At 36.8% G+C, this 12,111-nt stretch overlaps 1 protein-coding gene across 2 annotated transcripts in view; it reads right to left on the reverse strand.

Annotated features, from left to right (window-relative positions):
* The window catches only part of ASXL3 (ASXL transcriptional regulator 3), a 171,079-nt gene that overhangs the window by 88,477 nt on the left and 70,491 nt on the right, over positions 1-12,111 (reverse strand). The window lies entirely within an intron of this gene.

Here is a 12,111-nt window from a genome sequence, read left to right on the forward strand (position 1 = left end):
ACTAATATAACAAGTGTTGGAGAGGTTGTGGATAAGAAGGAATCCTTATACACTGTTGGTGGGAATGTAAATTGGTACACTGCTATGGAAAACAGTATGCAGGTTCCTCAAAAAATTAAGAATAGAGCTACCATATGACCCAGGAGTCCCTTTCCTGGATATCTACCCCCAAAAAATCTGAAAACATATATTTGTAAAGATATATATATATATATATATATATATATATATATATATATATATATATATATCTTTACAAATAAATGTTCGTTGCAGCATTATTTATGATGGCCAAAACATGGAAACAAAGTGTCCTCCCATAAATGACTGCATAAAGAACTGTGGTATATATACACAATGGAATACTATTTAGCCATAAAAATGATGAAATAGTGCCATTTGCGACAGCATGGATGGATCTTGAGATTATTCTGCTAAGCGATGTAAGTCAGACAGAAAAAGTCAAGAACCATAAGACTTCACTCATATGTGAGATATAAAACTAAAAGCAACAAATGATTTTTCTATTTACCAGCCCTTCTTCTATAGAATCTATGGCCTGTTGGAGAATGTTCATCCTCTCCTATGGGCCAAGTCATATAGCATGGGGAAGAAAAAAATGAAATTTGAGATGCTGGGTGTCAGTCAATTTAAGATAATTATTTTCAAGAAAATTAAGCCCTCTGCAGATTACAATATAATCTGGTCATTTGTACGAGAGGCAAGCTTTCCTTTTGCCTCTTCACCATAAGCTTGGCAAAGCACAGATATGGGCCATTTTCTGTCATACTAGGGTAGAAGGTATTTGGAAAATCAAAGTGAAGAAGCACTATGATTCACGGCAGAATGGAGGCATATGCCAAAGGCAGGAGGCAAGTGGAAGTCAGATAGAAGAAAGTAACTTGAGAATATATTGTAAAAGATCAAAACATGACTTTTTAAGGGTACCAGGGTTAATACTAATCCAAGAAAATTTTCCAAGGAACAGTAACTAGGGAGGATTCTGATCTGAGGTTTTTGTTTTGTTTTGTTTTTAAAAAGGTGGAGTAAAAATGATTCTAGCCCAAAATGGAAGCATGTGGATGTGCACAGTGTTGAGAACACTCAATCTACTCTAGATAGACTCAAACACATACTGCTGAGAAATAAAAATGTGGTTTGTGAAAGAGAATGTTGAGAAAAAAGAGTTAATCAAGTTTTGTTTTAAAATGGAAAGTAATCAGCAAGCGAAAATGAACAAGTTTTGGAAGATAAAATAATTGTTAGTTATTAATGCCAGACACTTCACATCTGTGATCTCATTTCATCCTCACAGCTTCCTTGCAAGATGGAAAGTTATCTCCATATTGGAGAGAGAAAACTAGAGTTCAGAAAGACTCAATGACTTACCCATGGTCACATAGCCAATGAAACATCAGAGCTGAGATCCAAAGCTAAGCCCATAATTTTCCACTTAAAATATTTGGCCTCAAAGCCAAGAACTGATGCAGAAAATTCAGTGTCTAAAGAAGTCTAATTTACTTGCATCATGTTGGCAGTACTGAAACAGGAAGGGCATAGGAAACAAGTCATGTAGCCCCTGATATGAAAAAATTGAGAATTGTGGATAAGAGTGATTGGCCCAGGAAACACTATGGTTGAAGTAGCAAAAGTATTTGCCCATGGATGTGAGAGAAGTCCTTGAATTAATGATCAGGTGATTTTTTTTTCTATTTGATACAATATGACATTTCCCCATAAAACAGTCTAGATGTTCTAGTTAAGGAACATTTTATAACACTACTTGCATAACCCATGGCTCCTAGGCTTCTCTACTTGAAACGATGACTAGAGTAATTTGTAACACTTCACCAAAGCTTACTTATCAAGAAATATTAGAAATAATCTTCAGTTTATAAAGATTTGTTTTACACTGATTAAGGATGGCCTTTTCAATGTTTTGAAGGCTCTATGAAGTGTGACAAATTGGGTGTGTGTGTGTGTGTGACAGGAACGTGGCAGATGGGATATATGATCTCAATCGAACAGACCTAAACGGGTGTGATGTAAGCCCAGCCAGAAGTAAAATGTGTCAGCAAATACGTTTCATTACTTTCACATTCTTAGAGTAGTATTTCTACCTCGAAAAATGGAAACTTACTGGTTAAAAAGGATGACCAAATGCAGTACATGGATTTTAGGGAATTTATAGATAGTATAAGAATGCTGCTGCCTACTGGACGTCTAAATTTATCAGTCTTCTTAGGTGTTTCAAAGGTTAACTTGAATACAGCATGATCAAAAAAAAAGCAACAACAACAAAAAAAACCCTACAACAAATGCTGAATCAGTGTATATGTAAATTAAAGCCTTATGTCCCTTATATTTTATGCCACAATAAGCAGTATATAATCTGTGGTCCTTCCTGTGGATGATAGATATCTATCTTACAACTTGCTCTATTTTTCTCTGACTTAGGAAACCATAGGCTATTGGGACACCAGTATCACCATATACGCTGTGTAGTTTGGTTTAAATTCACTATTGCACTGTGTTAATAGTGTTTCACATATATTACACAGTGTTTCCAAAAGAAAGATTTTGTCAAATTTAGAGCCCCGAACTTCAGATGGAGGGCAGGACAATAAAACTGAAACAGTGTCAAGAAATACTTTGAAGGTTTTCTCTCAAGATAATTCATTTTCCTTTAACCCAACTCTATTTTGCTTTATCTTACATTCCATCCTGGACCCAAGTGAAGCATTATGAGAATTCCTTTCCTACACAATCATTTTCCTCCCTGATCCCTCATTCTGGAATTTAGCCCTGGTTCTCTGGGTCAAATCATTTTCTCCTAGTTATTTCTGATAAACTAATTATAGCATCTGAAAGACAGTAAATGTAACGAAAATTAAAATCTGTAAGTGAGTATTCCTTTGGGTTAAAAACACATATTTTTTTGGGGGGAAATCAAGAAAGAAAAAATAGGTTGTGCACAATGTAATGAATCCGTAGACTCCAAACAGTGTGTCTACGTGTGTGTGTGTGTGTGTGTGTGTGTGTGCATGTGCACATGTATGTATGTCTGTGTGGTGTATGAATGTGTGTATGTGTGTATGTTACATGTGTGAGTGTGTGAATGTGTGTGGTGTGTATATGCAGATGTGTATGTGTGGTATGTGTGTGCACATGTGTGTGTATGGTGTGTGTGTGCATATGTGCATGTGTGTGTGCGTACCTTGACAATACAGACAACATAATATAGGCATATATGAGGCACCGTTCATTCTTTTGCCATATATCTGATGAGGGTGGCTCAATCGAAAAACGCTAAGTAGTTGGATTGTGTAGGTTCATGACGATTCATATTCTGACAAAACACGTCTTCTACTTTATTTTTGTAGCTTTCTTAATAACAGATGTGATAAATAAATAATACAAGACTTATTTTAAACAGTTGCCTGAATATTTATCTAAGGGACTGAGTTGGCCTCTGAAATACTGGCCAAACAAAATTAATGTTAAAGAAAGGACCAAGGGAAATCCCCTGTATGTGAAATTACAACAGGATTCAAGAAACTGAAGAATTAGGACAGATGCTTTATCCAATAAATATCAAATACTGACATGCAGCTTAGCAATTGATATCTTCTTGGCACTCAGAACATAATGGGAGCTGTGTTTTCCTAATGGTACTGGCACCATCACAAAATGAATGCCAGGTTTTTATACCTTGATACCCCACAAGACTGCTTACCTTTTTGTAGATGGACAAAGTAAAAATGAGGAAACACTTTTTCAAAGGTACAGAAATACTATTGCTGCCTACATTTTGTTTGCCTGCCCAAACTAGGCAAGCCAAAAACATAGTTAGAAGCTAATCTGCTACTTGTAAATTCAGACAGTAAATGGGATTCTCAGTATTTGCTGCTTATCTACCAGCACTCTCGCTCACACTCAGATTCCTCAACTCCTCCTGCAAAATATTCTATTTAGGAGGCTTGGGAGCAAAGTGAGATGGAGGATTATGGGTAATCATGAGATAGCTTGAAGACTAGAGAAACTGGTGACTAAGTTCCAGCAAAAGCTGCATTTCAGCCTATTTTCTCAGTCTCCAAATTGACCCTCTCTCTCCTCTTTTTCAGTCACCATTCAACTTGAAAACGTAACTGAACTGGAAAATATGAGTTAGAGCTCATATTTTTAATGTTGAGTGCTAGAGAGAAGGTATGAGTAGTATTTCCCCCAATCTAATTACTAATCCACTGACAGGTGTCCAAGAGGGCTTTGATCTTTAACCTGAGGCACAACGAAGGGAGAAATCAGACTGCCCTCTTGACGGTCTCTGCTTTCAGTCTCACGTCTTGGTTGCCTCCTGAAGTCCCACCCACTTTGATCCAGCCAGTCGAGACCCTGTGTTATTTCCTGAACACATATATTTGCTGTATTTGTTGCAATAGCTCTGATAGTCTCTCTTCCAAGTACTCTGTCTCTCTGCCTAACAAACTTATCTTTTTAAAATTGAATTTGTTGGGGTAACATTGGTTAATAACAATATATAAATTCCAGGTGTACAATTTTATACTACATTTGTATACTCTACTGTGTGCTCAACACCCCAAAATCTAGAATCCTTCTATCACCTTGTATTTAACCCTCCTTTACCCACTGTGTCCTCCTCCCACCTCCCATTCCTCTCTAGTAACCACCACTCTGTTGCCTGTATCTATGAGTGTGTTTTTTTGTTGTTTTGTTTGTTCGTTTGTTGCTTTTTGTTTTACATTATATCCCACATGAGTGAAATTATTCGGTTCTTGTCCTTTTCCATCTGACTTATTTCACTTAGCATAATATTCTCAAGATCCATCCATGTTGTTGCAAATGGCAGTGTTTCATCTAATGATGGCTGATATTCCATTGCATGCATGTACCACTGCAGCATTATTTACAATAGCCAAGCCCTGGAGGTAGTCTAAGTGTCCTTTGCCAGATGACTGGACAAAGTCACCATAGCAGACCAAACTCAAACAGCTTCGCCCGCTCCGTCCTGACTATCCCGGTGTCTGAGGTAGACTTACTCCTCCGCACCCATGTTTCCTTGGAACTTAGTGGATAGAAGCACAACAGTCCCAGCAATATGAGTGCTTGTGTCCGCTTCACCACCCACAGGGTCAACTCGGGGACTTACGTACATGCAAAGTGCGGCACCGAGAGTGTGCTCTATAAATGTTTATTAAAACTCTCAAATTTGATTTTCACGAAATTTATTTAAAGTATTTTTAAAGTTAACTTTCGTTTACTGTCTTGAATAAAAATTCATGGAGGAGGAGACCAGCAAAGCACAGTGTTTTGTTATGGAAAAGCATATCTAAAGGTGAATTTTTAAAAATCTGAAAACAAGTTTATTTTTTTAAAGTTTAAATTATTCTAAAGTCAATTAGGGGAAAGAATTAAAAGCGTCATTGTTTGGAGGTTTTGCGTAATGAAATAAAAATAAATATAATGTAAATGTCAAAATCAGACATCACCATGTTTACTTAAAATGGCAGGAGCTCTGTGGGGACAGGCTGCAAAATGGACCAGCATTTAGCATAATAATATAGTTGCTGCAACAAACATATTCCTTGCTATATGTCTCACTAACCTACATAATAAGTAACAAGTTATCTGAGGTAATTGGTGTCCAAAGGTCTAATCGAGCCAGAGAAGGGCACGCTTTGATCAGTATCATTTATATTAGTTCCCCCCTCCAACTACTTCCTTTCAATGTTCTGAACATTCAAACTAGATGCTCTCAAATCAAAGTAGTTATCTGTAGTAATGATCTTGACATATACCATAGGCTTAATAAAGTTTTTACAAATATAAAAAAACTTAAAGACCACACAGTGTATCAGACAGTGTGTGGTATAATGTTAAGATTCAATCACATTTTTAAAAGAAGGCTGGGTCTTAAAAGTAGTTTGTGTGTGTGTCTGTGTGTGTGTTTTAATTAACCATTCATTCACTTGCAAAATTTTTATTGAGCAGTTTCACGCCAATCCCTGCATAAAGTGCAGGGAGAAAAACAGTGAGTAAGACCCAGACCTGACTTTGAGACTTTATTTTTGTTAGACATGTTTTTCAAAGAACAATGGCATAGAATTATTAAATCTACCTGAGAAAAATCAAGTCTACAAATATCTAGTGGATTTTTGGATTGCAGTATGTTTTATATATCATATTTACATTTGAAATTGTGTATATCAGATATTCTGGATATATACAGCAACAAAACACATGCCAAAAACCCATACAGGCAAACCCATCTGACCCCAACTAAATCTTTCCTGAACTTCATTTCTTTCAGAGAAAAAAATACTTCCTTAATCCTTTTTTGATCCAGACTAAACAGAACGGCCCTCTCTCAAAGCATTACAAGATAGATAGAGGTGTTTGGATTTAAACAATTTCCCTTGTTGCATTGAAAGAAAACATTCAAAGGGTATGAGATGGCAGGAGAGGCCAGCAATTTAGAAGAGCAATAATAGCAATAAAATGGAAATAGCAATTTTCTCCTAAGAAACTTTCAAGGGAGAAAAGCATCTGAACATTGAAACTTGATAATATTTTGAACAATATAATCTATGAATAAAATATACCTAATAAAACTGAAATTTTACTGTATTTTATAGACTGCTTCATTAGCGAAAGCTAATGAATAAAGCACTCAACTTATCGCCAGAGAAATTTAGTTATACTAATATCTCTGGATAACCATAAAAACATCCCTTTAAACCCAGATAAGAAAAGAGAAACACAAACCAGAAATAAAAGTACTTAGTGGTAAAAACATATCCTAAAGGTACCAGCTTTTAGCCACCTAATTAACCCTTTCTTCCCTCTCTCAGAATTATGGACAGTAATAATACAATAAGCTGCTTATGTGGGGGAAAAAATAGAAGCTATTTCTTTTATACTGCACAACACCTGTGATGTTCTACAGGGAATGAGGTTCCTGAAACATCTACACCTACAAAATGAAACAGACAAAAAAAAGGAAGAAGAATATTATTCAAAGTTGGTACAGGTCAATGGTAAGTGCTTCACTCATGGGCATCGCTACTAATTACTTTATACTTCCACATAGAAAAGATAACGCCAGTGTAAAATAAAGGAGAGTTAGATAAGGTATTCAGGTTGCTAACTGTTTGAGAAATGATTATACACCGTCACTTTAGAGAAAGCAGAGAGAATGGATTATCTGGTATCAATTTAAAAAGTAGTTTATTTTTTAAGAGCATGGGTACTTTGTTGCTATCAATCACAAACTGCACACATCAAACAGAAATTTGGCTAGTTAAAATGAGCAATTGTGAAATACCTTTAATTTTGATTTTATTTAAGGAGTTTGTTTTTACTATGAGATCATACTCTTTCCAATTTTTATCTCCATATTATGAAATATTTCTCTCATAGCATAGAAAATGAGGGGGAATGTACACTTAAATGGGCTAATTTAATTATCTACTTAAAAGTAAAACTTTCTTTTGCTTCATGGCTCTGAACTGTTAAAATTGACCAAAATCCATTTATACAAGAACAAGGTTCATAGTTCAAGGGAAAAAGAAGTTCCTGATTGAGGTGGGGGGAGAGGAAGGAAAATAGTATCGGTAAGTCATGTTTGAAAGAGCTGGGCTGTCATTTTGAGAAGGTGAGATGAAGGGGGCGGGATCTACATGATGGCCAAATGTTCTCTATCATCAAGGGGGAAAAAAATTAAAAGCACAAAAGCTCTCAGCATAAGGAAAACGTTCTTGACTATAAGGTTTAAAAAAAAACACAGAAAGACAAATATAAAGGGACTGTGAGATTCCTATCCCTCTAGACATTTACTGTTAGAATAATGTCTATTGAATCAACTGGCTTAAGTAGAATACTGGCAGGAGAGAGGATATAGGCCCACATAAACTCATGAGGTCTCTCATACTTCTCATGAACTGTGAAAGCTGTGGGCTGGGATGAAAGAAGGGAGAATGAGAAAGAGTGGGCAGAGGAAGTTTTATATCCTGCCAATGGTGCTTTCTGACTGTGAACAGTATTCTCTTCCCTCTGTCTTTTCTTTCATGTGTAACTAAAACAACATAATTTTCACAGACTGAAGTTTCTCTAGGCCACCAATGTAGAACAGGTGTCTTTGTGAGCTATCAGAGCTGTTAATGAAAATGCAGATGTTGGATAAAAGACCTATTAGTTTAACCTTAGAAAATCAAGGGACCTGGTACAGTGATGAAAAGAATTACCTTCTCTCATCTACAAGATTCTTAGGAATGGCTGTCAGTTGGAAATTGATTGTGAACACACGAAGACACACAGGCCATCCTTCATAAAATAACACTGGAAGCAGTCACAAGCAAGCTACTGAAAAACTTCCAGCACAAGACCAACAACACCACAAGGAATGAGACACCGAGCAGGTTGGCAACATCTTTAAAAGTTACTCAAAACACTCCCTTCACACCCCCACAGTTCCCTCATTTTCCTTTCCTCTACCCTTGTATAAAATCTCCACTGATAAACTGTCAGTGGTACTCCCTGAGGGCACCTAGCCCTTCATTAGTACACATCTCACTTCCTCCAGGAAGCTGCTCATCTGTATGTAATTGATGTCTCAACAGAGAGCCTATCCACACACTTCAGGCCATCTTAAAGCACTTTTCACTTTTGAAAAAAGACCCCTCAAAGTGTGGCCTCAGAGCCAATGAAAACAAAGAGTGAACTGAATAACGTTTCATTAAGTTAACACAACTCTGCCAAGAATCATACAATCAGAAACCCACTTATAAAACTGGCCATGAAGAAGAAGAATAATGAAAAAGGGCCATACAAAATTCTTCAACTGTTGGAATCTTTATTTACCCTGGGATCTAAGGACTAAAACATAGGATATATGTTCTCTATAATTTTTTTCCCCCTAAATAGAGAGTTAAAATACTAATTCCCCCGCTAGATTGCTGCCCCCCTCCCTGAAAGCCATTAGGGTTAATGACAAGCAGAACCTTTTTTGATCTCTGGATGAAAATTGTACATTCTCCAATTTCCTCATTTTATAAAAAATCAAATATGACGGTTGCTTTTGATTTTAAACATGAAATATATATTAGAACCACAAAGAGAAGCTCATTTTCTTGTTAATAATAATTTATAAATAGAAGGTGAAGACGCTGAAGACTATATACTGATAGTATCATTTTACATAAAATATGTATGGGTCTGCAGCCAGCAATACGCTGTAAGTCAATTTAATATGTGTGAGCAAACTTGTGATATACCAATGTATTACGTTCAGAAAACAACTCAGACACAAACATACCCATAAATCTCTGACTAAAATAGCCCATAAAATTCAAAGTATTTTCTTTGGCTGACATAGATCTATACTTACATTGGCATAAATGGTCATGGGTTGTCAACAAAAATATATCAAGTGATTCACCTAAATCACTCTTCGATCTCCAGAGCTAAGCTTGTAAAATTTGAAGAGTTTACTTTCTCGAGTCTATAAGTCTAATTCTTATTAACTTGAGAAACTGTTTAGGAGTCTGAGAAACATAACACATAACTATAGTTTTGTGTCTTGTAAATTCTATAATCAATAATATACCACTTTTCCCACATTGTAAAAATTTTCAACGAAACTATAAAACAAAATATCTTGGCAAAGCAACTCCCGTTTAAAAAGAATCTGTATTGCTGGCCAGTTGACTGTGAGAAGAGGACGAAAGAAAGCATTACTATTATCTTAACTCCACCTAAGGACTCGAGTGTTACTGACTGGAATCAAGCTGCTAAGATGTCTTTCTTGTTATCAGTTTTTATAAAGTGCTTTCTTTTCAAATATTTCTCTGGATACCCCCTTTAATGGTGCAAGCAAATGTCAATTCATTTTTGTTAATCTGAAATAACTGTACGGTAGCAGAGGGCTTATTCTTTGGATTGCCACTGTGTATCTTAGCGATTGATAGTTCTTAGTATTCAGCTCAATACCTATCTTTCATTCCAAAGGAGGAATGAAAGGAATGAAAGAGCAGTGGAATAAAGATAAAAAAAACAGATGGTGGCACCCTCCTCCTCTCGCCCTGCCCTTTCTCCCATGTCCACGCATTCCCACACATGCCCTACCTTCTTTTCTCTGATTATATTTTCAAAGTATATTTGCACAGCTGTAAGAAGTGTGGAAATTATGTCCATACTAACTTCTGGTTCAAATATATATTAGAAACAGAGTAATAAGCAAGGACATTACCTAAACCAGTTCAGTTTCATGAAATTTATTGTCAATTTGTAAGAAATCCTGTGGCATCTCTCTTCTTCATTTGGATAAGCCAGGGTTTCCTTTTTGTCAAATTCTCAAGTTTATCATCAGAGCAGATTTGGACAAATGTTGGAAAGTAAAATTGTGTCAGTGACTCCTGGCTATCTAGTAGTGTTCCCAGTGGTTTGGGCAGAGTGTCACAGGGGTTAGAGCCTGACTTTTGGTGTCACACACATCTACCTGGGCTTGCCACTTGGATGAGACATTTAACCTCTCTGTTTCCTCAATGGTAAAAAATAAAATAAAATAAAATAAAATAAAATAAAATAAATAAATAACAAAGCATTTGAGTGACTACCTCACAACAATGTTGTAGGATATAAATGACATACATGTAAAGAGCTTACAGAGACTGGTCATTATAAGTCCTCCATCTATTTTTAACATCTAGGTTTGAAAATGTATCCTAAGGCTGGGTTAATGGGCTATACACATATAAGTATATGGTATTTATGTAGATAGAAAATATACTTGTCCTAAAAGAAGCAATTGTGGTTTGCAATAAGATGCAAAAGTGGGCAAATCAAGAAATACTCAAGGAAATAAGCTACTTACTATTCTCTCAATGATTCCCCCAAAGCAATTTCCCTAATGCAATTTCAGAGAGGCCAGAAAATCTAGTTTTAGTCACATTAGCTGGAGATGTGTAATTTTGTGAACTACCTATTCACATTTCCAATTAGGGGAGTTTGCTTATATCGGCTTTGGTTTAATTATTGGCTAGGTGTTCTCACCCTCCCCCCCCCACCCCTTCCTAGCCACTAAAACCCTCCTACTGTTTCCTCTGAAGTTCAGGATTAGTCATTAGCAAAATCTTCTACAACCTCCATCTTTTTCTCTGAACACTATCTTCACATCTTGGTCCACAAAACCTTGCTCTCTCCTATGGACATTTCTTCCCCTGGAAACTTCTCAGGTAGTAGCCCTTTTCTTTTTCACTCATCTTGGCCCACTGGGGCTAGAAATGGGATAGGTGACATCTATTCTCCCTCCCTGCTTCGTAGATGCCTCCAGCATTGTATCTCATGTTGCCAGACTACAGTATTTACTACTCTTCCTTACCATACTTATCTACCAACTCCTGGGGTACTCCCCTCATTTTATGAAGATTTTAGCTCCTAAATGCATACCCTTTCAATGTTAGTTTTATAAAAATTGTGTGTTTCAATATCCACACAGATGATTCTCTAATATTTCATGTCAGGGCCACCAGTCTTTAAAACATCTTTGTGCAAATAAGAAAAGGCAGCATTTCCTCCCAGTAGACCCCGTTTCATCCCACAACACTAAACGGGACAAATGGAGGGCTGCTGAAATTCAGCCACTGATGATGGCCCCGAGCCAGGCCGCTCTGAAGAGTGCACACACGGCCCAACCATTTGCAACAGTCTTAAACCTAGCTGTCTTCTTTCCTTTCCTTTTAGATATGCATGCCATAATATTAACCTAAACTCAATTTTGTGTATTCCTCTCTCATATCACCTGCTGTTCTAATTCATTTTCTCTACAATACCAAGTCAAACAATCCTTCCAACCCAAGGGGACCTCCTCTTTCACCTCACACAATCGTATCTTCACCCACCTCCACAACCATCTTAAATTCCATAGAGATTGATCTTTACTCTATTTCATGCACCCGCAACTCCCTTGTCCCTGGGTCACTTATCATTCCCACCTGGCAAAACCCCAACTCTGGTCAAATGTAGCTCTCTATCTACTCTGCACAGTGTATCTACTCTGTAGCTCACTACTCTACTCTGCACAGTGGTCATGAACAT

The sequence above is a fragment of the Rhinolophus hipposideros genome, assembly GCF_964194185.1.
Source record: "Rhinolophus hipposideros genome assembly, chromosome: 17".
Taxonomy (NCBI): domain Eukaryota; kingdom Metazoa; phylum Chordata; class Mammalia; order Chiroptera; family Rhinolophidae; genus Rhinolophus; species Rhinolophus hipposideros.